Source organism: Lathamus discolor, chromosome 1 (assembly GCF_037157495.1).
Source record: "Lathamus discolor isolate bLatDis1 chromosome 1, bLatDis1.hap1, whole genome shotgun sequence".
Classification (NCBI taxonomy): Eukaryota; Metazoa; Chordata; class Aves; order Psittaciformes; family Psittacidae; genus Lathamus; species Lathamus discolor.
In genome coordinates, this window is record NC_088884.1 from 162,707,900 (window position 1) to 162,732,965 (window position 25,066).

Here is a 25,066-nt window from a genome sequence, read left to right on the forward strand (position 1 = left end):
GGCTTGGAGCAAGCTGCTCCAGTGGAAGGGGTCCCTGCCCGTGGCAGGGGTTGGAGCTGGAGGAGCTTTAAGGTCCCTTCCATCCCCAACCGTCCTGTGATTCTATGATTCTGTAACCTCTCTGAGTTATTGTTCTGATGATGTAAACCCCAGGGGTTTAGCGTACTTTGGTCTCCACCCCATCAGCAGTGACCTTGCTGCAGAGAGCAGCAGATGTGTCTGGTTTAACTACTGAAGGTAGGAAGTTTCCCTCAGTCTGTGCTCGGATGTTCTCCTCCAAGGAGCTGGAGGTCTTCTGACCCCCTGTAGAGGGTCTTCTCAAAGCTGTTACCCAACCATCCTCACTTGCCTTCTGTGCTTCCAGGGTGTCTCTGTCACGTACAGAGCATGGTCTGCTCATGCACACTTTAACTTTGACCAGGTGGTAGGAAGAACAGCGATCAGAGACCAAGAAGCAGATCCTCTTCTAATCCTATGGAATGTGTGGGGTCCATCCCTTGCTTTCAAACCCTTGCTTATAGAGTCAGTATCTCAATTGAGACTGAAGATTCCAAACCCTTCATTCACAAACTGCAGCTGGCTGAAGGCTGATGTTACTGATTTGTGTTAGCAAATTACATCATGGTACGTGTCAGAGAGTGTTCTGCAGCCAGGAAATGTGTTCTTGCCTTCAACCTGCATTGCAGCCAGCTTGAAGTCCTGCTTGCTACCAGTTGGGCATCACTTCTTTCCTTCGCCCTTTGCAATAGGCATCTTGCCCTTGTGAGCTCTCAGGTGAGCGCTGAAGTGATGTGACCTCAAGAGGTTTCTTGTGAAATCTGGGAAGGATTTGTGTTTATTCCTCTTTATTTATTAAAAACCAGAACAAGGAAAGGGAGGACCTGCACTGACCTGGAGGTCAGTCCGCTTAATGTGGCCAGATGGGCTTGAGTGAGTCCAGAGGAGGCCACGGAGCTGCTGCGAGGGGTGGAGCAGCTCTGCTCTGGAGCCAGGCTGAGAGAGCTGGGCTGGGGCAGCCTGGACAAGAGAAGGCTCCTGAAGGGGAGACCTGAGAGCAGCTCCAGTGCCTAAAGGGGCTGCAGGAAAGCTGGAGAGGGGCTTGGGACAAGGGCCTGTAGGGCCAGGCCAAGGGGAATGGCTTGAACCTGCCCGAGGGGAGACTGAGCTGAGCTCTTAGGCAGAAGCTCTTCCCTGGGAGGGTGCTGAGGCGCTGGCACAGGGTGCCCAGAGAAGCTGTGGCTGCCCCATCCCTGGCAGTGCTCAAGGCCAGGTTGGACACAGGGGCTTGGAGCAAGCTGCTCCAGTGGAGGGGGTTCCTGCCCATGGCAGGGGTTGGAACTGGATGAGCTTTAAGCTCCCTTCCAACCCAAACCATTCCATGATTTTATATTGGCCATATCTGTGCTTATCTGTCCCCAAAAGCCTCTGCCACAGGTGGTGCAGACCCAGCCCATGATCAGGGGCAGGAGAAGAAGTTCAGAGATGGAGGAAGAAGTGACCAGCCTGGGCAGTGGCATGGGTTAGTGGAAGAAAAGCAGGAAAACAGCTCAGTCTGGCTGCTTATGGTGAGGTGGTCCAGAAGACTCAGCTAAATCCAGGGGCAGATGGGACAGATGCTGCAGTCGCGATGCTGGTGGAGGTTTCTAGAAGGCAGAAACCCTCAAATAAGAAAATTTTACTGAGTAAGAGGAGAAATATGAAGAACAGGATTTGCTTTTATTAAAATCCAAACTTCATTTTAGTGGTTTATGAGGATTCCAGCGGTGCTTTGGGAAAGGGCAGCCTGTTGTTCCCGGCACTGTGTGCTCAGCACAGCCATACCCTGGCTCCAGACCTGGAGGTTTTGAGGTACCATAAATCTCTCTTGTGATAATGTGTGGCAAGACAGCACTGAAAACCTCCCTCCTTCCTTACAATCCCAATAATGCCTTTATCATGCCAGCAGATAATCATCTCCCTTTTGTTCCAGAAGTGAAGCTCTTATGGATATGTTTGAGAAGCCTGGAAAGAAACATTTTCACATGTGTTTTCCAGCATTGCTTAACACGTGCTGTGTGTCAGAGCCTCTGGATTTCACTGTTTTCCAAACTGGCCGCTCCTTGCCCAGAGAAGCTGTGGCTGCCCCATCCCTGGCAGTGCTCAAGGCCAGGTTGGACACAGGGGCTTGGAGCAAGCTGCTCCAGTGGAAGGGGTCCCTGCCCGTGGCAGGGGTTGGAGCTGGAGGAGCTTTAAGCTCCCTTCCAACGCGATCCATTCTAGGATGATTCTTCTGTATGAAGGCTCACAGGTGTAACTTTAGGCCCGCTCTCCTGTGCTGTGTATCTGTATACTTAGTCTCTACCTGGAAGCTCACACTTACTCTTCCCTTGTTTCTCTGTAGCAGCCCAAGTGCTGCAGCTTCACCCCATCTCCTCAAAGACACTAATGCCATCGGTGCTAGGCCTGAATGATGCATTAGAGATTAACAGAGCTGACTTAAAATGAATAATGAATAGAAAAGCATGGCTAATCCTTCAGATTTTCTCTTGAGGAGACTTTAAACCCATTTGGTTACAGACAGAGAGATGGTTTTAATCCCAGTCACTGTGTCATTCTCATCCCAGTGGGAATGCCAGGCGGGATCATTGGTCGACTCAATGGCAGCAGTTTGGTTTTAGACACTCTGCTGGCTATGACTGCGATTAGAGAGGTTAAATGAGTTTTTTAAAGTTATCTAGGAAGAGAAATGGGAATTCTGTTTCCATGGCTGGCGTGATTTGATTTCACGTTTTTGTGGGTAAAGTTTTCCTGCTTTTAGGTTCTGTTTCACTCAGTCCTTCAGGATCTTTCAACCAGGCAGTGACCTCCAACACATTCATCTGTAGATCCCTAATTTTTTCCCAGCATTTTAGCCCTTTGAGGAATGATTGTGTTCATACTGCTGGGCAATGGGTGGATTTGCATTGCAAACCTCTGCTGGGCTCTGGAGGTCCGTTTGGTGAGCACATCTGGAGCAGCTGCAGGCCTTACCATGGGACTGTGGGGGAATCTCTCACCCAGCACTACTTTGAGAAGAAGCACTCGGCCACCTCATGTGAAGGCTTTCCTATACCTGGCTTCATCTGAAGTGGTTGTGTATGAGTTGGGGTTGTTATTCTAGTAGGTACCTGGAGATGAGATCTGTGACCCAGGCATAGAATCATGGAATCGACCAGGTTGGGAAAGCCCTTTAATATCATCAGGTGAATCCTTCACCCCAGCACTGCCAAGGCCACCACTGCCCCATGGCACTGTGGCCTCGTCTCCACGCTGTGTGAGCACTTGCAGGGCCGGTGCCTGCAGCCCTGCCCTGGGCAGCCTGTTCCAATGCCTGAGCACCCTCTGGGGCAGGAATGGTTCCTCAGCTCCATCTAAACCTGCCCTGGTGCAGCTTGAGGCCAGTTCCTCTTGTCCTATCCCTTGTTCCTTGGGAGCAGAGCCCAGCCCCTCCTGGCTCCATCCTCCTGGCAGGCACTTGTAGGGAGCCATCAGGTCCCCCCTGAGCCTTCTCTTCTCCATCTGAACTCCGCAGGTCCCTCAGCCGTTCCCCTTCACACTTGAGTATCTAATGCTGCTGCTTGCTCCTGTGTCTTATCCCCGATGTGATGGAGGCTTCACTCTTTGCCTTCCTTGCTATTTGTTAAACTGAGTTCAGTGCTTGTATGAGATAATTGTCTTTTTCTCCCAGCATCCAGCACATTCGGGGGGGGGGGGGAGTTGGAGTTTATGTAACTTCCCATATGTTGCCCTCTTCATGTAGAAACCTGAAGATGAGTTGTGAAACACAGAGAGCTGCTTTGAAAGGATGAACCCTCAGCTGGAGCTCGGCCTGTTTGTGGCAAGAAAAGAGGAACCCAGGGAGCTTCTTTTCCCTCTATACAGCTGAGTGAGCAGCGTGGGATGGAGCAGCTGATGCTGCCCCATTGCCCAACACAGCTGTGGGAGGAGGGCATGGGGAGCTATCAGCAGGCTCCAGAGCAGGTATGAATTAGGAAGGGTGGTGGTTTCTCTGTGGAGGTGCTGCAGCCCCACCATCATGTCCTTTCCCCCTTTGCAAAGCTTCTGTGTTCCCTCTCACTGGAACCTTAAGTCAGTGTTGGTTGAACCAGTTGGCTGGATTAGTCTTGGTCGCCATTCCCACCTAGATCCAGGGGGTCTTGCAGAAGAGGGTTCTTTGCTCCTGTGGGACACAAGCCCTGCAGCTGGATGGAGAATCATGGCTCTTGTTTGCTACAAACTTGACCTTAGCGGTTCCTTATCTGCTCTGCTTGTTTCTGCTCATCAACTCTTAGTATGGTTCAGTCCCAAGTGTAAGAGCTGTTGTAGGCAGGATGCTGCAGTTTGCAGCCTGTCCCTGCTGAACAATGACACAGCTTGAAATTAGGGTGTCCAAAAACATGGAATCCCAGCCTGGTTTGGGTTGGAAGGGAGCTTAAAGCTCCTCCAGCTCCAGCCCCTGCCACGGGCAGGGACCCCTTCCACTGGAGCAGCTTGCTCCAAGCCCCTGTGTCCAACCTGGCCTTGAGCACTGCCAGGGATGGGGCAGCCACAGCTTCTCTGGGCACCCTGTGCCAGCGCCTCAGCACCCTCCCAGGGAAGAGCTTCTGCCTAAGAGCTCATCTCAGTCTCCTCTCATGCATCTCCATTCCTCCTCCACCCCCATGAAGCAAAGCCAAGTTGCTCAGCCTGTGGACAAGCCCCTTTTGAACGTAAAGGACTGAGAAACTGCATTTTTACTCAGCTTATTTGGTGGATGGAGAACAAGGAGCCTGTGCACAAGAGCATGGAAAGTCCTGCAAGGGGAAAAAGTGCTTCAGAGATGAAGCACACAGGTCTGGTGATAGCCTGGTGGAACCTTCAGCCAGGGCTCCTGGGCAGCTCCGCAGCATCCAGCTCGGGATCTGACCTATTCCATGGGGGTTTTGGAACTTACTGCAAGATCAGGGCTGCTTTTAGGAAGCCAGGAACTTTGCAGTTGCTCAATACTTGCTCAGCTGCTTTTGTGTGGATTCTTTGCTATGATTTCCTTTTTGTAGAGTGGTTTTAGAGTTGCCATCATGGGATCTTTGGAGGTCAGCTGCTGTGGAATGATGTGGTGTGGAGAGCAGCTCCTCAGCTCCCTTAGCACAGCTCCTCATGCAGCCCATAGCACAGGGAGAGTGATGTTGGATGCATTGAGGGGTTTAATTTTGGGCTCTTCAGTGTCCCACAGGCCAAGAAATGTGACTCGGATTCAAGGGAATTTCAGTTCCTGGAGGCCTGTCTGCTGGAATACCATCCACTCACATCCCGGAAGGTTTTCCTGGCCAGCTGAGCCTGCTTCTTTCTATTTAGTATTGACCTTTCCTTCCCCTGCTGCTTCACTGAAGTGATGTAGTTACAGACATGCTATGATTAACTAATGCAGGACATGGGTGGCAGCTCAGAAACCAGCTTCCATGAGTCCATGGGCAATATTCCCTGCTTTACAGGCTCCGAGAAACCCTGCCAGCAGCAGATCCCAAGCCCAGGGCTGGGGAAGAAGCCCCCCACTTCCTCATTTCTCTTCCATTTTGCCTGTTACAGTAATTGTTACAGATCTAAATCATTGCTTGAGCTTTGTGTTCCCTGACAGGACTGGCCTCTTGCTGCAGGAGGGTTATTTTGCTGTTGAGGTGAGAAACGGCAGCCCAGCTCCTTTTGGGATGCTCCTTAGAGCCAATGGAGCTGATGCAGGGCCTGGAGCACAAGTGTGATGGGGAGCGGCTGAGGGACCGGGGGGGGGGGGGTTTAGTCTGGAGAAGAGAAGGCTCATGGGGGGACCTTTGGTAGGGGTTTTGGGGGCTTGGGGGGAGCTAATGCTGACCAGGCCTTGGGACACAATGTGGCTTCAGGCAGATGCTGTGGCACAAGTCCATGGGCTACCAACATCCATCACTGGGCTAGCGACGAGGTAACAGTGGCTTTTGTCAAAGATACGGAGGCGTTTTGTGTCCCTCTTGAATGAGGCTTTTCCAGTGACCGTGCTGGAGCTCTGCAATGTTCTTCAGCCAGTTCTTTGCCCGCTCTAATTCGTCTGTGGTCACTCGATGTGTGGTTACGACTGATCCCATCCTGCTGTGGTGCTGGATGTTACGTTAGGATCAATGTTTCTCATTGCTGATGGTTTTACTTCATCCATTTTCTGAAGCTGGGACTTGGTTTTACTTTGAAGCAACGAAAACACTGAAGAAACGACTCCAAGGCTTCCAAAGCATTTGAAATACATCCTCAAAGTCACTTCCTTCCTGGATCTGGCCCCACATACAGGCTCTGAGCTGTATCTGGGCTGCAGAGACGCTTGGATCTACCCCTGGGGAGAAGTGGGAAGCTGGGGAGTATTGGGGAGTGATGGGATGGAGGAGAAGAACTCAGTATGTGTGTGGTGCTTAGATCTGTTCTTGCTAACAAGAACCACTCAAATAGATTTGAATGTGAGTTTGGTCCGTCCTCTTCTGGAGCTAAATTCCAGTCAGAATCAACCCAGGAGAGATCATCCCTGGTCTTCTCCATGGGACTCCTTGTTAAAAGGGAGTCTCCATCTGCTTTGTAGCCACCCTTTAAACACTGGAACACGGTGACAAGGGCTCCCTGAGCCTTCTCTTCTCCAGGCTGAACAATCCCAGCTCGCTCAGCCTTGCCTCTAACACTTCCCAATCCTTGGATCATCTTTGTGGCCCTTCTCTGGACCCTCTCCAGCCCATCCACACCTTTCCTCTATACTGGGGGGGATCGTTTCCTCCCTCCCTCAGAGCCCCAGCTCCCAAACCCTCCCTTCTCCCCCATGCCCTGGCAGACAGCAGTGCAGTGTGTTCCTGTGCCAGCAGCAGGCACTGAGCCTGTGCGGGTATCAGGTTTGGAAGCAACAACCCAGGATGACTTCAGAGAAACCTTCTTGTTTCTGCTGAGCTTTCTCGGTGCTCAGAGCCCGGTGATGTTGAACGGGCACCTCAGGAGCTTGGCTTTGGGGAGCTCCCAGGCTTTGCTGCAGCTCAACTGATGTCCTTGTGCACTCTGATGGGGCCAGGCTGGAGTGGTCCAGCATGCACATGGGATGGCAGCAGACCCCTCCTCACCCTCTGCTCTGCCTGCAGCCAGCACTGCTGAGACCAGTGGTGCTGGGTCATGCCAGAGTCTCACCACAGGTCTGTCCTGCAGCACAGGAGCGAGACACAGAGGAGCTGTTTGCATCTGTTTGCATCTGCCTGCTGTGAGTGGATCTTGGATCCTGCCCCTCCATCTCCACAGCCAAGAGCTGAAAGATGATCTTGGAAATGCCTGTTCGAGTCCAGAGGAGGCCACGGAGATGCTGCGAGGGCTGGAGCAGCTCTGCTCTGGAGCCAGGCTGAGAGAGCTGGGCTGGGGCAGCCTGGACAAGAGAAGGCTCCTGAAGGGGAGACCTGAGAGCAGCTCCAGTGCCTAAAGGGGCTGCAGGAAAGCTGGAGAGGGGCTTGGGACAAGGGCCTGTAGGGCCAGGCCAAGGGGAATGGCTTGAACCTGCCCAAGGGGAGACTGAGCTGAGCTCTTAGGCAGAAGCTCTTCCCTGGGAGGGTGCTGAGGCGCTGGCACAGGGTGCCCAGAGAAGCTGTGGCTGCCCCATCCCTGGCAGTGCTCAAGGCCAGGTTGGACACAGGGGCTTGGAGCAAGCTGCTCCAGTGGAAGGGGTCCCTGCCCGTGGCAGGGGTTGGAGCTGGAGGAGCTTTAAGCTCCCTTCCAACACAAACCAGTCTGTGATAACTTTATGAACACGGTGCCTGCATGCAGCAGGTCTGGCAGTACCTGTGCTGTCCTCCTTTCTCCCATCCTTTGCTTTTAGGATGCTGTTCCATAAATCGTCTCCGTTGACAAAATCACGCTTATGGCAAGCACTTGCCCACTTAATTCTTCCATTTGTAGATTTTCTTTCCTCTGGGCAGGGCTCTTCCTTACAGCTTCAAGTGCAAAGATGCCTGTTTGTTAAGTCTTTCCTGGCTTCAGTTGAAGCTCTTTGCTATTCCTGTCTTCTGTGAGCTCTCTTCCATGAACTTTCCTTCAGTCACCATCCTACTCCCATTTATCAAAGCCTGCCTTGCACACCGGCAGGGACAGGGGTATTCCTGTTACGTCCTACAAGGCTGCCTGCTGTCCCTAGGGAAAAGGGGAGATGTATGAAAGAGAAGGAGCTCCCATCCTTGTTGAGAAGTACTGGGTTTTATACTCAAAGCCTGAAGTGTCTTGCTTGGAGAGTAGCTCTGATGTGTGTAACGATGCTGACTGCTTCCCACTCGACTTACCCACTGCCTGATCCAAAAGGGATTTATTCCCTCGGAATTGGGGCTCATCCAACTCACTTTAAGTAACGAGCAGCTGAAAAAGCAGCACTTTTGTGTTTTCCTTGCAGAAAACATCCTGCAGAAGACTCATGATTAATAACAAGCTGCTAAACCTTGTCACCTTTGATAGCCAGGAACATGCTATAGCTGAACCCAGTGCTTTAGTCCCATAACCTCCCTTTAACCTTGGTGCAGCTGTGCCTACTTCCCCATTAATATTTGCACTTTATATTCATAGAACCACAGAATCATGCTCCGGTGTTGAGAGGAACCGAAGGTGCGAAGAGCTGATGAGTTGTTCTGTGACAGAAGGGAGCTGGTGTGAGGCGTAGGTGGTGGTTTGGAGGGGTTATTCTTCTGCTCCTTCCTTTCTGCACGTATGGGACCAGATCTGACGATGGGGGAAGGCAGCTCAGCTTGCTTACCTTGGTCTGAAAGCACTCACCCTGCCTTGGAGGATCCCACTATGGAACATCTCCCAGCTCCAATCAGTGTCCCCAACTGCCTGACTCTTGCTTCTTGTTAGGCTGAAGCGAAAATGTGGAAACCAGATGTGACCTGACAGTTCTGTCATGTTTAACATCTCTATCCAGATGTTTCCAGCTTGTAGTGCTCGTTTCCACTTACACTTATCCAAGAGCTAAATCCAAGATGCTGGATGTCTGGGAAGATGAGTCAAACCTTTTTAGTTGTGGGGTCTTTTACATGCATTCAGGTAGGGCAACACTGTCCATCCCCAAACTGCCCCATGCATCTAAAATCTTCTTGTAGTGAAGGTTTTTCTTCTTGAAAGGATTAGAAAGGACACATTGGAAAGGGCTTGGAGCAAGCTGCTCCAGTGGAAGGTCTCCCTACCCATGGCAGGGGTTGGAACTGGATGAGCTTTAAGGTCCCTTCCAATCCAAACCACGATTCTATGGCAAGCAGGAGGAATAAGACTGTTTTGGAGCAGTCTGAAGCCAGTGAGAATGGCTTTCTCTAAGGGATGCTCTTCCCTTGAGACTGCATGCTCTTCCCTTAACTCTCATTGCACATGAGCACTGAGCACTGAAGGATTCCTGAATGTTTCTAATTCCAATTGCAAGGCCAACTGCCCTTCCAGCCTCCTGCATGGCAGGAGATGCTGTAATCAGGCTGCAGCAGGACCTGCTGTTGTAATGGGAAAGACAGAGCAGACTCAAATCCTCATCCTCCACTGGCTTTATGGGAGCTCAAAGTAGTTAAAATAACCGCAAACCCAACCATTGCTTTTGACATGTGAAATTGGTCTGGGCAAAACATTAGGAAAGGGCATACTCCAGGGGATGAGATGATCTAATGCATCTGACTTGAAAGGAGCGTGCTGCCATGGAAACTTGCTTCTGTGCCTATTGCAGAGCATGGGCTGCTGCCCCAGTCTCCCCTGCACCCCCAGTACCATTCCAACACAGGCAGCAAGTCCCACTTCAACTTCTCTTCTGCCTTCTGTGCATGTTCCTTGTTCCTGGTTAGCTCCATTCCTACGTAGCCTGTTCTTTGTCAGAGGAAAGACTTCCAGGATGCTACTGGCAACTGATTGTCCATTTCCTGAGGAAAAGTCCTTGCCTTTAAGTAGTTTGCCTGAGATCTTGGCTATTGCAGCACAGCAGAGGCTTCCTCCGTTGGTTGACCTTCTTGGGATGAAGATGCAGCCACCCACATGGAATGTCTGTGTTTAGCTCTGAGAGGGAAGTCTGGAGAGCATATCTGTGCTGTGGGGTTTCACCATCGCTGCTGTGTTGTTCCTTCACATTGCAGTTGTGATGTGTGATGATCCCCGGTGCAGCAACAGGGATTTGCACACAGAAGCTCCCCATTGTTTAATGCTGTTGGATTTTGAGGGATGTGGGGATGGGAACTGGGCTGGAGCGAGACACAGCGGTTGGACAAGATGCTCCCCATGACCCAACTTCAGTGTGCTTGAACCCAGAACAACCCCCCCCACCCAGTGCTGGGCTGCACCTCCAGAGTGTGAGCAGCAGCTCAGGGAGGGGAGATTTGGGTTGGATATAGGGAAGTTCTTCCCTGTGAGGGTGCTGAGGCGCTGGCACAGGGTGCCCAGAGAAGCTGTGGCTGCCCCATCCCTGGCAGTGCTCAAGGCCAGGTTGGACACAGGGGCTTGGAGCAAGCTGCTCCAGTGGAAGGAGTCCCTGCCCATGGCAGGGGCTGGAACTGGGTGAGCTTTAAGGTCCCTTGTAACCCAATCCAGGCTGGGATTCGATGTTCCTTGAGCTACGGGAAGTCACAGTTTGAGCTTGGAGGCTTGGGCTAAGGATGCTTCCATAATGGCAGATCCTCCCCGCACCTTCCCCTGTCAGCGCTGACTGCGGATCAGCACTTTATGAAAGCAGCTCTTTGTCCTAAAGACAGTGCAAGGGGTTTGGCATCCCAGGTGCACAGGAGATTGTTTGCATCCGAGTTACTCAAGGTTCTCCTTTAATAAGGCATTGGTGTTCCCCGTTTGGCTGCCGGAACGCTGGGCTGATGTGTGTCTGTGTGTAATCATAGGTGTGGTGTGGACTTTCCCAGCAGAACATTGCTTATTCAGTCCCATCCCTGTGCTCTCGTGCTGCATGAAGAATAGCAGACTGTCTTCTCCCGATTTGATTCTCACTGGTTTGCTCAGGTGCAGCTGCCAACAGCTGCTCTGGGCACGCATGAAGAGATAGAGCATCATAGAGTCACAGGATGGTTTGGGTTAGAAAGGACCTCAAAGCTCCTCCAGCTCCAACCCCTGCCACAGGCAGGGACCCCTTCCACTGGAGCAGCTTGCTCCAAGCCCCTGTGTCCAACCTGGCCTTGAGCACTGCCAGGGATGGGGCAGCCACAGCTTCTCTGGGCACCCTGTGCCAGCGCCTCAGCACCCTCCCAGGGAAGAGCTTCTGCCTAAGAGCTCAGCTCAGTCTCCCCTCGGGCAGGTTCAAGCCATTCCCCTTGGCCTGGCCCTACAGGCCCTTGTCCTAAGCCCCTCTCCAGCTTTCCTGCAGCCCCTTTAGGCACTGGAGCTGCTCTCAGGTCTCCCCTTCAGGAGCCTTCTCTTGTCCAGGCTGACCCAGCCCAGCTTTTTCAGCCTCTCACCAGACTCTGTTGTTTGGTCCTTTTGGTGTCTCAGGACCAGGCTTTACACACTGGGCACTCATCATTTGTTGTTCATCCCTTCTTCCTATAGCAAAGAGCACAAGGACATGAGATGAGGCCACAGAGGAGCACATGTGCCGGGTGCTGAGGGCTCATCTCTGACTTGTCAGCACACAGGAATATTTATATGGCAAGTGGCACTTGTGGAGATGGGGATGCTCCTGACTGAGGTCAGAGCAGATGGGACACACAGCCTGAACCAGCCTGTCTGGTTTATGCTTTATTAATTAAGACACGTTATCAGGCTCATCTGTGTTTTCTTTCCTCTTCTCTTTCCAAACCAGTTCTGCTGCTTCTTTCCCTGCAAAGGAGCTCAGTCGGAACCTTTCAGGCAATGCCTCTTTGTTGTGCTCTTTACTAATGCTGTAAAAGCTGTGGGTGAAGACGTGGTGGAGCTTTGTGAGCTGTGGGTATCACAAGGTTTGGAGTTGATGGTGCTCTCCTGCTGGCACATTCCCAACCTGTGTGCTGTCGGTGTTTGCCAACACCTCTATCCCACGTGTTAAGCTCTGTCGCTGCTTGAGGAAAGATGCTTAAGCCTTATGTGGATCAAAAAGGTGACTGGAAGTCATGGAAGGAAGATCCCTGGGCAAAAGCATTCCAGGGTGGAGATGGGGAAGTGTTCTGGGAGAAGATGGGATCTCTGGGGAGAGCTGGGCTTGTTCAGCCTGGAGAAGAGAAGGTGATGGGGACAACTTAGAGCAGCTCCCAGTGCTTACAGGGAGCTGCTCTGAGGTCTCCCCTTCAGGAGCTTTCTCTTGTCCAGGCTGCCCCAGCCCAGCTCTCTCAGCCTGGCTCCAGAGCAGAGCTGCTCCAGCCCTCGCAGCATCTCCATGGCCTCCTCTGGCCTCGCTCCAGCAGCTCCACGTTCCTCTTGTGCTGCTGCCCCAGAGCTGGATCAGGGCTGCAGGGGGGGGTCTCCCCATCACACAGCAGAGGGGCAGGATCTCCTCCCTGAGCTGCTGCTCACGCTCTGGGGGTGCAGCCCAGCACATGGCGGGGGCGGTTCTGGGCTCAAGCGCTCACTGAAGCTGGGTCATGGGGAGCTTCTCCTCACCCAGCACCCCCAAGTGCTGCTCCTCAGCTTTGGTTTGGATTTGCTTCATGTCCAATGCTCTTCCAGGGAAAACACTCACTGAAAGAGCCGGCCCTGTGGAACTGGGGGGGATGGCTGTTTGCCAGTGAAGGTTTGTCAGCTCACTCGGATATTGCACAGATCCCTTCCCTTCCAGCAGGACAAGATGATGGCCGTGTCCAGGCTCTTCCCTTGTGCATACACAGCACATGTTCCCCTTGAAGTCCTCCCAGGCATGGCTTTGTGCATGCACAGCATCTGCCTCGTTAATGCGATGCTGGTGCCTTACATCAGCAAGTTAATTTGGTCCCTCAGTGCAGGGATATTTCCTGTTGCTGCATCCTCTTTCTAAAGCTGCACATCTACCTCTGGCCCTTCACTGCTGGTGTGATGCGTGGTGCTGAGCACCAGCAGGGCTTAAATCCCAGCTAAACCTTTGGGATTGCTTCCAGGAGATGCACATGGTGAGGGGGCTACTGGAGCCATTTGAATGCTGGTGTGTTTATCATGCTTCCTGTAAGCACGGCAGGAGACTGCAGCTTCTGCAGAGCCTGAGAGCCCTGCATCACCCTCATCCGAGAGCTCTGGGCACAGGTATGTGCAGGCTGAGGTCTCTGCAGGTTTGTTTCCACAGCTGAGGGTGAAGCTTCTCTGGGACCTGTGCTTCCTCCTTCACTTGCATCCAGCTCTGATGATTTTATAACACAGTTCTGCAGGCTGATTGCTCCTGAAAGGAAGCGTTTTCTGTGCTAGGGAAGGGACAAACCAACCTCAGGATTGCGGATCGTATGTGGTCCAACGCTGTAGATAACATTGAGTCACTGCTGAAAGCCTCAAAGCAAAACTGATGTTCAGTTTCTAGTGCTGAAGTATTAAAGGTACCAGAAGAGCAAAGTTTTAACTAAAGAGAGTTTAACTGAAAGCCTGGAGAAGAGAAGGCTCCTGAAGGGGAGACCTGAGAGCAGCTCCAGTGCCTGAAGGTGCTGCAGGAAAGCTGGAGAGGGGCTTGGGACAAGGGCCTGTAGGGCCAGGCCAAGGGGAATGGCTTGAACCTGCCCGAGGGGAGACTGAGCTGAGCTCTTAGGCAGAAGCTCTTCCCTGGGAGGGTGCTGAGGCGCTGGCACAGGGTGCCCAGAGAAGCTGTGGCTGCCCCATCCCTGGCAGTGCTCAAGGCCAGGTTGGGCACAGGGGCTTGGAGCAAGCTGCTCCAGTGGAAGGGGTCCCTGCCCATGGCAGGGGTTGGAGCTGGAGGAGCTTTAAGGTCCCTTCCACCCCAAACCAGGCTGGGATTCTATGGTAAATGTCACTGCTGTGCAGCCCTTGGCCTTTTGAATAAGAGACTACTTCTGAAGACCTATGTTTTTTAGATACCTACCTATGTATAGGATCAGAACTGTGATCCCAGCAATCTGGGCTCCTTGGGCAGCTCACCCTGGAAGCTCCTTGGGATGCTTCTGGTTAAGTGTTAGGTATCTGTTCCTTTGATCGGTGTGAAACCTGCAGTGCTCTCTTGTTTGGAGCACAAGTGCTGTGTCCCTCCTTGCAGACCCATGCGGGAGAGCACACGACTTATTGGCGGGATGTGATCGGGAAGGAATTGTGTCCCGGTCCCCCTTCTCAATAGTGTGTGCATTGTGGGTGCTCATGGATTTCTCAGTCCGGTGAGTATCTAACATAAAACACATACAAAGTCCTGAGAAGGAGCATCATGTCCAAGACTTCCCTCCTAAGCAAGTCCATCTCTCCCTACACTGTGCCCTTCCTGGGGTAGTGACTTGTGTAGTTGGCTGTTTAATGTCAGAGCATCACCAGGGAAGGACAGAGAAGACCATGGGGCTGCTGAGCCTGCTCACCATGGTAGGTGGGAAGTGGGTTTGAAGCTGAGCCCAAGTGGGAGCTGAATCCATGGCTCCATGTCACTGCTTGCGCAGGATTTACCCTTTCTTGTGGCAAGTTCTAGGTGGTTTCTAGTAAGAAAAAAGCTTTTTGGATCTCCTCTGAGGGTGCCTCCCTTTGAAGGCTTTCTGAGGAGCCTGATGCTGAGCATTTAACCTGCCATCCCCCTGAAGGGAGGAGGGCAGACATCAGGCCTTCTTGGCACCTTTTCCCCTCAATTCTTGCATTTACTTCTTCTTCATTGGGCTTTTAGGAGAGTCTCTGCCAAAAGGAAGATGCTAAAACTGAGCATCATTATTGTGGTGATGGAAGCAATCGAAGAGGCCACCGGGTGCCTGGTCTGGGTGCATTGGATGGAAGGAGCAGGAAGGGTTTGATCTGATCTCCTGGGACATGCTGGGCTCCAGGAGTTAATGTTGCCACTGGCTTCTCGGTCCGTTTGTCATCCATTTGTGCTGAAAGCAAATGGCATTTTCTTGCACTAAGTTTAGGCTTCAGTGCTGGAGTCTATGTTTGTCATCCATACAAATGATGCTCTCTGTGCCTCTTTCACTTCTTCATCTAAACTCAGCTCTCTGGTGATGAGCTTCCCTGTGCGATACCAGATTTCGTAGTGACCCGTGAGTGTTTTTCTGTCCTGCATATGCTGTTTCATAGAACCATAGAGTCACCTGGGAAAGAGCTTTCAGCTCATCCAGTCCAACCATTCCCAGCACTGCCAAGGCCACCACTGCCCCGTGGCACCGAGGCCTCGTCTCCACGCTGTGTGAACACTTGCAGGGCCGGTGCCTGCAGCCCTGCCCTGGGCAGCCTGTTCCAATGCCTGAGCACCCTCTGGGGCAGGAATTGTTCCTCAGCTCCATCTAAACCTGCCCTGGTGCAGCTTGAGGCCGGTTCCTCTTGTCCCATCCCTTGTTCCTTGGGAGCAGAGCCCAGCCCCTCCTGGCTCCATCCTCCTGGCAGGCACTTGTAGGGAGCCATCAGGTCCCCCCTGAGCCTTCTCTTCTCCATCTGAACCCCCCAGGTCCCTCAGCCGTTCCCCATCACACTTGGGCTCCAGGCCCTGCCCCAGCTCCATTCCCTTCTCTGGCCCCACTCCAGCCCCTCAATGTCTCTTGCAGTGAGGGGCCCAGAGCTGAGCACAGGATTCGAGGTGCACCCTCAGCAGTGCCCGGTTTCCCTGCAGTCTCTATCACTGCAATAATCAAGCAGCTTCCCTCAAGAACACTGAGTAGATAAATGTGAGATTCCCCCAGTTTTCTGAGCCAGAACCATGAAGTACAGATAGGAGATGGAACAGTTCAGCCTGGAAGCCATGTCCAGCGCTGGATGGGAGAATCATCAGGAATGGTCAGCATGGGTTCACCAAAGGGAAATCCTGCTTGACCAACTTGAGGACCTTCCATGATGAAGCGACTGGGCTGGTAGATGAGAGGAGAATGGTGGATGTTGTCTACCTGCACTTCAGTTGGGCCTTAGACCCTGACCCATATGACCTGGAGGATCCTCGTAGAGAAGCTGTTGACAGATGGACTGGGTGAGCAGAGTGAGGTGGGTTGAAAACCGGCTGAGTGATGGGGCCCACAGCGTGGTGACACTCAGCTTGGCAGGGAAGGGCATGGGGGTCCTGGTGAACACCAGGTTGATCATGAGCCAGCAACGTGTCCTTGTGGCAAAGGGGGTCAGTGGTGTCCTGGCCTGCATTGGTCAGAGCATTGCCAGCAGGTAGAAGAATGGGATCCTTCCTGGAGCGCTGTGTCCAGCTCTGGGATCCCCAGTGCCAGAGAGACATGGACAGGCTGGAGAGAGCCCGGTGAAGGGCACGGAGATGATCAGGGGCTGGAGCATCCCTGCTGTGGGGAAAGGCTGAGAGAGCCAGGGCTGCTCAGGGGGGTCTCATCCGTGTCTGTAGATGGCTGAGGGGATGGAGCCAGGCTCTGGGTGGCCCTGTCTGAACAGGGGCTGGACCAGATGATCCCCAGAGCTCCCTTCCAACATCAGCTACTCTGTGATTCTGCAGCGGGATACATCCCTGCATCCTCAGGAGCCGCAGGGACGGGCTGAGCTGATGTAGGGCTGCGAGTGCATTCAGCACTGTGTGTGATCGCACTTGTTTGGTGTGTGCTGTATAAATATATGATAGTTTAATAATGCTTCTCTTGCTGCTGTGCGGGCATTTCTGTCCCTATGAAAGTGTTTTCTCTCACTTGCTTCCTCCTTTCACCTTCCCAGATGTCTCCTCAGAGCAGACTTCCATGACTCTCATTGTTCTTCTCCTCCTCCTTGGCTAAATGGCTTCTTTTTATCCATGTGTGGCTTTCTGGAGCTCTGCAAAATGCTCTTTCCCTGCCTCTATTTGAAGCATGAGCTGCAAAAGGAAGGCGAGGGAGCCCTAATTCAGATGCATTTCTTCCTTTATCCATTTTTCCTTATTCAAAGTCACTATAGCCACAAATAAACCATTCTAATTCTTGATGCCATCTGGGAATGCTGCCTGTTTGAATGGCGTTTGTAGTGCTTTATCTGTCAAAGAGGAGGGGGAAGAAACGCATCTCTTTGCATTAGCAGCAATAACCTATCTGCCCACAAACTGCACTCTGCGCTCCCATCTACCACAAACCCCAAAGCAAACAAAGCTCATGCAGAGGCAGGAAGCGTTTTGGGCGTAGATTTTTGCTCTCGCCAGGTCTGGGCTCACCGCAACAGGCAGCAACACTGTGGTTCACTCAGGTGGGTTTATATTGAGCTCTCACTGCTTCATCTGATGGGGTTTGGCTGCTCCATGGGGCTTAAAGCATCCTCTGCAGGAGTGTCCTGGCCATGCTGGATGGAAATGACCCACGGAGGGAGGGATGGGGCTGGTGCGTGGAGCAGGGGTGAGCTCCGGACAGCCCAGCCTCCAGGTGCCTTCGTTTTGGCTTTGAGCCTCTGTTTTCATAATCCTGCCCTGACCCTAAGGCTTCTGCATAGAGCAGAGTGAGAGGAAGCTCCGGTCCGACCAGGTTGAACTGGGAAGCACGGTGCTCCCATTGCCTGAGCCCAGAGGTGGTGGTGGTGGAGTCAGGTGGCCTTGGATATAGCAGAAGACCTCAGCAGTGCCAGGATGTGATTTTCAGAGGCTGGTTTGTGTTGGAAGGGACCTTAAAGCTCCTCCAGCTCCAACCCCTGCCACGGGCAGGGACCCCTTCCACTGGAGCAGCTTGCTCCAAGCCCCTGTGTCCACCCTGGCCTTGAGCACTGCCAGGGATGGGGCAGCCACAGCTTCTCTGGGCACCCTGTGCCAGCGCCTCAGCACCCTCCCAGGGAAGAGCTTCTGCCTAAGAGCTCAGCTCAGTCTCCCCTGGGGCAGGTTCAAGCCATTCCCCTTGGCCTGGCCCTACAGGCCCTTGTCCCAAGCCCCTCTCCAGCTTTCCTGGAGCCTCCTGGCTTTTTCTGGTGTGCTTTATCTCGTGTTCATGCGAGTTTATCAAACCATCGCTGGACTGAGATTTAGCATCAGGTCTTTAGGGAAGCTTGTTACAGTGATGTGTAACAGAATAAAACCATAAGTGCCTAGCTTTAATGTGTCAAAATGACTCATTTCAAATATCATATTGGAGGTATGAGGCTCTAGAAGATAAAGAAGGAGGGAAAACACCCGTATCCCTGTAGCTATCCCCTCTTTCCCTATGGCTATTTCCCTCTCCTGCCTGCATATAGAGCAGTTCCATCTCCTCCCATCCCGCTGGAGGCCAGGGAAGCAGCAGACAGCCTTGCAAAGGATTATTCTATTTGATCAGGCTTTGCACTGGGCTGTAGATAAAGCCCTTGATGTTTACTGGGCCATTCAGTGTTTATTAGCCTCTGTGCCAGCGTGTTGGTAGCCCTGTAACTACAGCTGTGAGTCAAGTGAAGAGTGGGGTCAGCAGTTGCCTTTTGCTTCGGGATTGTAAATGGAAAAGCAGGTCATGTCCTTCATGAGGAGCCCAGATGCCTTTGGAGAGAAGGCGCACATGAGTGGAGCTCCTCCTTATCCCGAGGAAAGTCTGGAATCTTGGGAGCATTTAAGCAACAAGAAGAAAAGATTAGGGCCGGAATTAGGAGTTAGTGTGGCCCTGCGCTACCTAAAATGCTTCGTGCCCTGGGATCAGAGTGGCTCTTGGATCTGGATGGGATTAGGTTGAAGGAGGGTTCCTGCCTCAGTCTTCCCTCATCGGCATTCCCATCATCAGAGCTTTATTTCCCTTCCACCTCCTTCCCAAGCTTTGGTGGGGAGAGGGGCAGCATCACCGCAGGGCTGAGCTTTGGCTGGTGGGGTCTTGGCTGCTGCACCTGATCGGATCATCATGAAGGGAGGAATATGAAGGGATTTACTCATTGCTGGGAGGCCACAGCCTGGTGCTTCACACCACCAGGCAATCCCTCTGAAGTCAATGGGATTGCAGAGCGTGTCCATCACTGTGGAGTTTGGCTTTTTCCTGGAAAAGCAGGGGGATATTTGTTTTGCTTGCATGGAAATGACTTCTAATACAGCTCTAGACATGAGCGGTCCTTCTAATCACACCGCTGCTCCTCGCAGTCCCAAAGTTATTCCTGCTACGCTCTCATTAGGAATGATTCCTTACAAATCACTGTGTGGGAAGGATGCGTGGGAATGACTCCGGTAGGAGCGTGTCCTCGTGCGCTTGGGACCCGCGGTGTGACTGGAGGAAGGAGACGGGGTTGTTTTCCCACTCTCTCATTTTGAGTCCCTGACGTATTCCTGTTCCAACATTTAGGTGTTGTCAGGATGAGGGATAATTAGAGAGAGCCTGTTTGGCCACAAAGCCGGATCGGGAATCCTCATTGCCGTGAGGAAGCATGGATTATTTGGTAGGGAATGCAAAGCGATGGAGTGGGTGTGCAGGGAGGAGGTGCTGCTTCTTCCTTGTGGCTGCAGAGTGCACCTCCTTTCTGCAGCACCTTCAGAGAAATACACTGAGTGTCCCATTTATGAAATCATGGAATCAGACGGGTTTGGGTTGGAAGGGACCTTAAAGCTCATCCAGTTCCAACCCCTGCCATGGGCAGGGACCCCTTCCACTGGAGCAGCTTGCTCCAAGCCCCTGGCCTTGAGCACTGCCAGAGATGGGGCAGCCACAGCTGCTCTGGGCACCCTGTGCCAGCACATCCAAATCTAAACCCTTGCCTTAACCCCAGCCTTATTTCTCTTCTCTAGAGGAGGCAAGGTATGGGCAGGGGCAGGAGCAGGACAGGAAGCATCAGTGGAAAAAGGAGACAAACCTTTCAACCACACAAACCCTTCTGGAGGCCTGACACAGGGGAAGGTGCCTTCAAAGCTACTCTCTGCTCATGGAAATGGCTCCGAGGTGGAATTAGGCAGGTATCAGACCATCTACAGGAGCAGATGGGTGGCTCTGCTCAAGCTGTGGGTATGTTAGTACGGAGGAGAGGAAAACAATATCTATTTCATCAAGCTGGGGGAGAGACAAGTGAATTATTCCCTTGGCAACCGGCTTAATGGGACCTGGTTGTTTTCTCAATTATTCACATATATATATATTCAGTTTCTCAGTTACTTTCTGTTGGAACTGGATGAGCTTTGAGGTCCCTTCCAACCCAAGCTACTCTGGGGTTCTGTGCTCTCCTGCTCCCTCCTACCAACCATGTTTGGTGTCATGTACAGCTTCTAGCTTTGCTCTAGAGGAGGGGTGGCACAGCACAACCTGACTCATGCAGCAGAGGTTCTGCTCTTCTCTACTCTTCTGAAGTCAGAGAACTCTCCTTTACCATCCCAGCTCCAAATTGGTCCTAATTATTCCATGCAAAACGAAGTTGCTTCAACAGGAAGGAATTAGGACAACAAATTATTCTTGAATAAAGAGGACTCACTGCTGCCTGCTCTAGTGGAAGGTGGCCCTGCCCGTGGCAGTGGGTTGGAGCTGGTTGAGCTTTAAGGTCCCTTCCAACCCAAACCATTCCATGATTCTATGATCTTTCCAGCTTCAGGGCAAGTGACTTATGTTCCTCTTTGTCCTCTCTGCAAAACAGCACAGTTTAAGTCCATGTTTTGTTGCTCATTAGGCTCCTGCTGTATCAGCAGGCTGAATAGCCTTGGGTTAGTCGCTAAATGGCCCAGGCTATGGTCTTCGGTCTTCTTCTTGACCAGCTCCATGCCTTCTGCAAGCTGTTGTACCTGCAGCTGTGCTTGCAATACTCTGATAAACTGATTTCATACAGCGACTCCATTTGTGGCTGGGACAATCTCAGTTATATGGGACAATCCCAGGGCTCCATCACAAAACTCAAGCAGTTGGGGTGGTAAAAAGCCTGTTTGCTTCATCCAGCTGATGATGCGAAACGACTGGTCTGTCCTGGGACTGCCATTAACTGGGTGTTCCTTTCTCACAGGGCGCATCGGGAATAATCATCAGCCTTATTAAGGATTGATTGTGTCCTCCCCATTGGTGTCCTGCTTTGATTTGAATCGGATAAAGCCTTGACCGTCGCATCAGGGAGGTGAAGAGTTGAATGAAGGTCCCAGCTAAGGTACAGTAGAAACTTCAATGAGCTGTTTTGGGTATGAAGCTGGTACTGCCTAAGCTGTGCAGGGGAGGAACAGCCTTTGGAGGTGCTGATGGATCACTTCTCTTAGTCTTACTATATCTACAATGAGAAACCCGTGCTCCATCAGTCTCCTGGTTGATCTTCATGAGTATGGTCTTCTTAGGCTGGGGGTTGTCTTTGTTTTGATGCAAACTTCCATGAATCCAGTATTTTCTCTTCATTTCCTTTCATTTTTGGAACTCTAATCTGTGCTCTGAGCTGTGCAGAGTTGGGTATCAATGTTTGTGCTGGTCTGAAGAAGGCATTTCTTTATGGCGTTTTTATCTTGGTTGTACAGACCCATGTTAGACTGAAATACACTGACCTCTGCTGTTATCTTGGCACAGACGGGCACATCATTCTGGCATGAGTGGTTTATTGAGAAGGGAGAAAGGAGAAACTCAGAGTCTTGTTGAAGAAAGGAAGGTCACGGATTAAGAAGGAAGGTTATGGAGTAAGAAGAAAGGTTATGGAGTAAGAAGGAAGGTTATGGAGTAAGAAGGAAGGTTATGGAGTAAGAAGGAATGTCATGGAATAAGAAGGAAGGTTATGGAGTAAGAAGGAAGGTTATGGCCTAAGAAGGAAAGTTATGGAGTAAGAAGGAATGTCATGGAATAAGAAGGAAGGTTATGGAGTAAGAAGGAAGGTTATGGAGTAAGAAGGAAGGTCATGGAGTAAGAAGGAAGATCATGGATTAAAAAGGAAGGTTATGGCATAAGAAGGAAGGTCATGGAGTAAGAAGGAAGGTTATGGAGTAAGAAAGAAAGTCATGGAGTAAGAAGGAAGGTTATGGCATAAGAAGGAAGGTCATGGAGTAAGAAGGAAGGTTGCTTATAACACTGAACCCCAACATCCAGCGGGAGTTTGTAGGCAGTTGCTCTGGTCAAAGCTCTTCCCATGAGGAAAAGTTTGAGGCATGCTCTAAGAAACAGATAAAAATCACCCTGTAACACTTGTTGTTCACTGTTTCAAAGGGCACCTTCCAACCAGAACAGGTTCGATGCAGGGATGGTGTTGCTGTGAGCAGCACGTCGAGATGTGCCTGTGAATCCTGGTGATGCTTATGAGCAAGGTCTTCTCTTCAGGCATTTCTTTCTGCTGTGGCTTTCCCACATTCCCCCTGTCTGGAGAGGAAGTTTCCATGTGTGCTTTGATGCTTCCCTAAAGCCTGCCCATAGGGTCCTGCTGACCCTGGGTGCTTCACCGACTACACCAGTTTATGGTTGCATAACCAACAGGTCGAAGGAGGTGATCCTGCCCCTCTACTCTGCTCTTGTGAGGCCTCACCTGGAGCATTGTGTGCAGTTCTGGTGTCCTCAACATAAAAAGGACATGGAACTGCTGGAACAAGTCCAGATGAGGCCACGAGGATGATCAGGGACTGGAGCACCTCCCGTATGAAGACAGGCTGAGGAAGTTGGGGCTGTTCAGCCTGGAGAAGAGAAGGCTGCGTGGAGACCTCAGAGCAGCTTCCAGTATCTGAAGGGGGCCTATAGGGATGCTGGGGAGGGACTCTTCGTCAGGGACTGTAGTGACAGGACAAGGGGTAACGGGTTAAAACTGAAACAGGGGAAGTTTAGATTGGATCTAAGGAGGAAATTCTTTCCTGTGAGGGTGGTGAGGCACTGGAATGGGTTGCCCAGGGAGGCTGTGAGTGCTCCATCCCTGGCGGTGTTCAAGGCCAGGTTGGATGAAGCCTTGTGTGGGATGGTTTAGTGTGAGGTGTCCCTGCCCATGGCAGGGGGGTTGGAACTGGATGATCTTGAGGTCCTTTCCAACCCAAACTATTCTATGATTCTATGATTCTATATAAAACGTCTTTGAACCCTTTGCAAACGTGGTGTGATGCCTCTTGTGCCAAACTGAAGTCAGGCGTAACTCTTAGGGGTGACTAAACGCTTCCCTTGGGAATGGTGTGATACTTAGGGATGAGCTGCAGGCCTGTTTGTGTGTGTATTGAATGAATTTCACGTTATGTTTTCCTGTGTGTATGTTTTAGTCTGCTTGGCTCACTTCTTGATTTGGGGGAGGCTCCTATTGAGATCAGCACCTGAATTAAGCCCAACAACGTACTGAGAAGTGGCCAACCGCCCTTTGTCTTTGGGGTATGCTTTCTCCATAGCTGAAAAGGATTAAGTTCAGTGAGACTAAAGTCAGAGAGAAGAAATGAAGATGTTTCCCTATGATGCACACCATCAGTGTTAATAGCCCAGACTCTGTTTGTTACTCGGTTTTTGCTTGTTTGAGAGAAGTCTTTTTGGAGAAGCAAGAGACTGATGAATGTGTTCAGATATCTGCCAAAATCACACAATCCCAGCCTGGTTTAGGTTGGAAGGGACCTTAAAGCTCCTCCAGCTCCAACCCCTGCCACGGACAGGGACCCCTTCCACTGGAGCAGCTTGCTCCAAGCCCCTGTGTCCAACCTGGCCTTGAGCACTGCCAGGGATGCAGTACAAGTTTCCCATTGCTTTCGCTGGATCCTGTCCTGTTTATCAGGAAACTTTGGAATTTAGGTGAAGAAGGAAGGAAAATCTCTTCGTTACTGCAAGGGCCAGGTCAGCATCTTGTGTTGAAATCGCTGTGAGAGCAATTAGAGAGCACTTGGGAAGTGCAGAGCTGAGCTAAGCAGAGCCAGGCTGAGCCTGAAGGCTCCCTTGGTTTGAGCTCATCCCTATCAGCAGGGTGCAGTGGGACCAGAAACATTTTTATCAGTGCCTTTAAAGGATAAGAAGATGAATATCCCAAAGGAAATTTCCCAAAGGTTGGGCTTCTTCCCTGAGGTTTGTTTTCCAAGGAGAAAAGCAGATACACTGGGAAGTGGGTATCTCCAGACAAGTACCTGCAGGCACTGGTGTGCATACCCACATGTAGGGACATGGAATGCTATCCCAGATAGCCCAGAACCTGAGAAAATGGAGATAAAAATCAAAAGACAACTGAAGTTAATTGTGCTTCCAGGGCAATTGGAGATTGCTTGGAATCTTGTGGGATTTCTGAGGCCTCCCAGTGCAATTTCAGGCTGAGGTTGGGAAGGTTTGGGTGCTGTGGTTGTTAGTGTCTCCCTTGTGACTGTCACCTATTGCTGCCATTGGCCAGTGACAGCTTTTGGGCTGTGGATGGCACAGATGTCACCACCAAAACAGTTATCTTCTATTGCAAGGTCTTTATGCCACTTGGCTCTATGGATCCCTTCATGGAGAAGCCCACATTTGCTCTTTAAACTGCACAAGTTTGGCTTCAGTGTAAGTTTTGGGTTTAGATTAAAAACCAACAGAAAAAGGCATTTTGAGATGTGATCGGATTGCATTGTTCTTTCACCCACATACTTTCCCCTTTGTTTCATCCTCACCAGCACCTGACCTGTGTTCTGTGTTTGGGGCAATGAGGTTGCTATCCTGGCTTTGAACTTCATGGGCTTTTCCAAAGGGCCTTCAGAAGAATCATGGAATCATGGCACGGTTTGTGTTGGAAGGGAGCTTAAAGCTCCTCGAGCTCCAACCCCTGCCACGGGCAGGGACCCCTTCCACTGGAGCAGCTTGCTCCAAGCCCCTGTGTCCAACCTGGCCTTGAGCACTGCCAGGGATGGGGCAGCCACAGCTTCTCTGGGCACCCTGTGCCAGCGCCTCAGCACCCTCCCAGGGAAGAGCTTCTGCCTAAGAGCTCAGCTCAGTCTCCCCTCTCTCAGCTCAGCTGTGTTTATCACCCCTCCATCCCATCTTTTGAACCACGGAGCAATTTCAGCCACATTTGAGCAGCTTCAAAGCCTTCAAGTCTTTCAAGTTGTGTGAAAACTGAGCAGCAGGGAGACGGAGCAGAGAGCTCACAGCACTTCCCAGGCTCAGGGGAAGCTCTGCAGTGTAAATTCACTTCTTAGATCACCCGTGTTTGATTTGCGGGGTGATGACGACACCTCAGTTGAGCTCATGGTGCTATCAAAGCCTCACGTGTGATACAGGACGGTTGTCTCACCCTTTGTGCTGCATTAACCCCATTGTACTTCTGGGTG

General features: G+C 51.5%; 1 protein-coding gene across 2 annotated transcripts in view; it reads left to right on the top strand.

The window, feature by feature from the left end:
* PTPRA (protein tyrosine phosphatase receptor type A) overlaps nucleotides 1-25,066 on the top strand; it is a 112,374-nt gene that overhangs the window by 5,350 nt on the left and 81,958 nt on the right. For both annotated transcript variants that reach the window (XM_065662007.1, XM_065662020.1), the window contains exon 2: nucleotides 20,866-21,003. The gene's annotated coding sequence lies outside the window, so the exon portion shown is untranslated. The remainder of the gene's footprint in view (nucleotides 1-20,865; nucleotides 21,004-25,066) is intronic.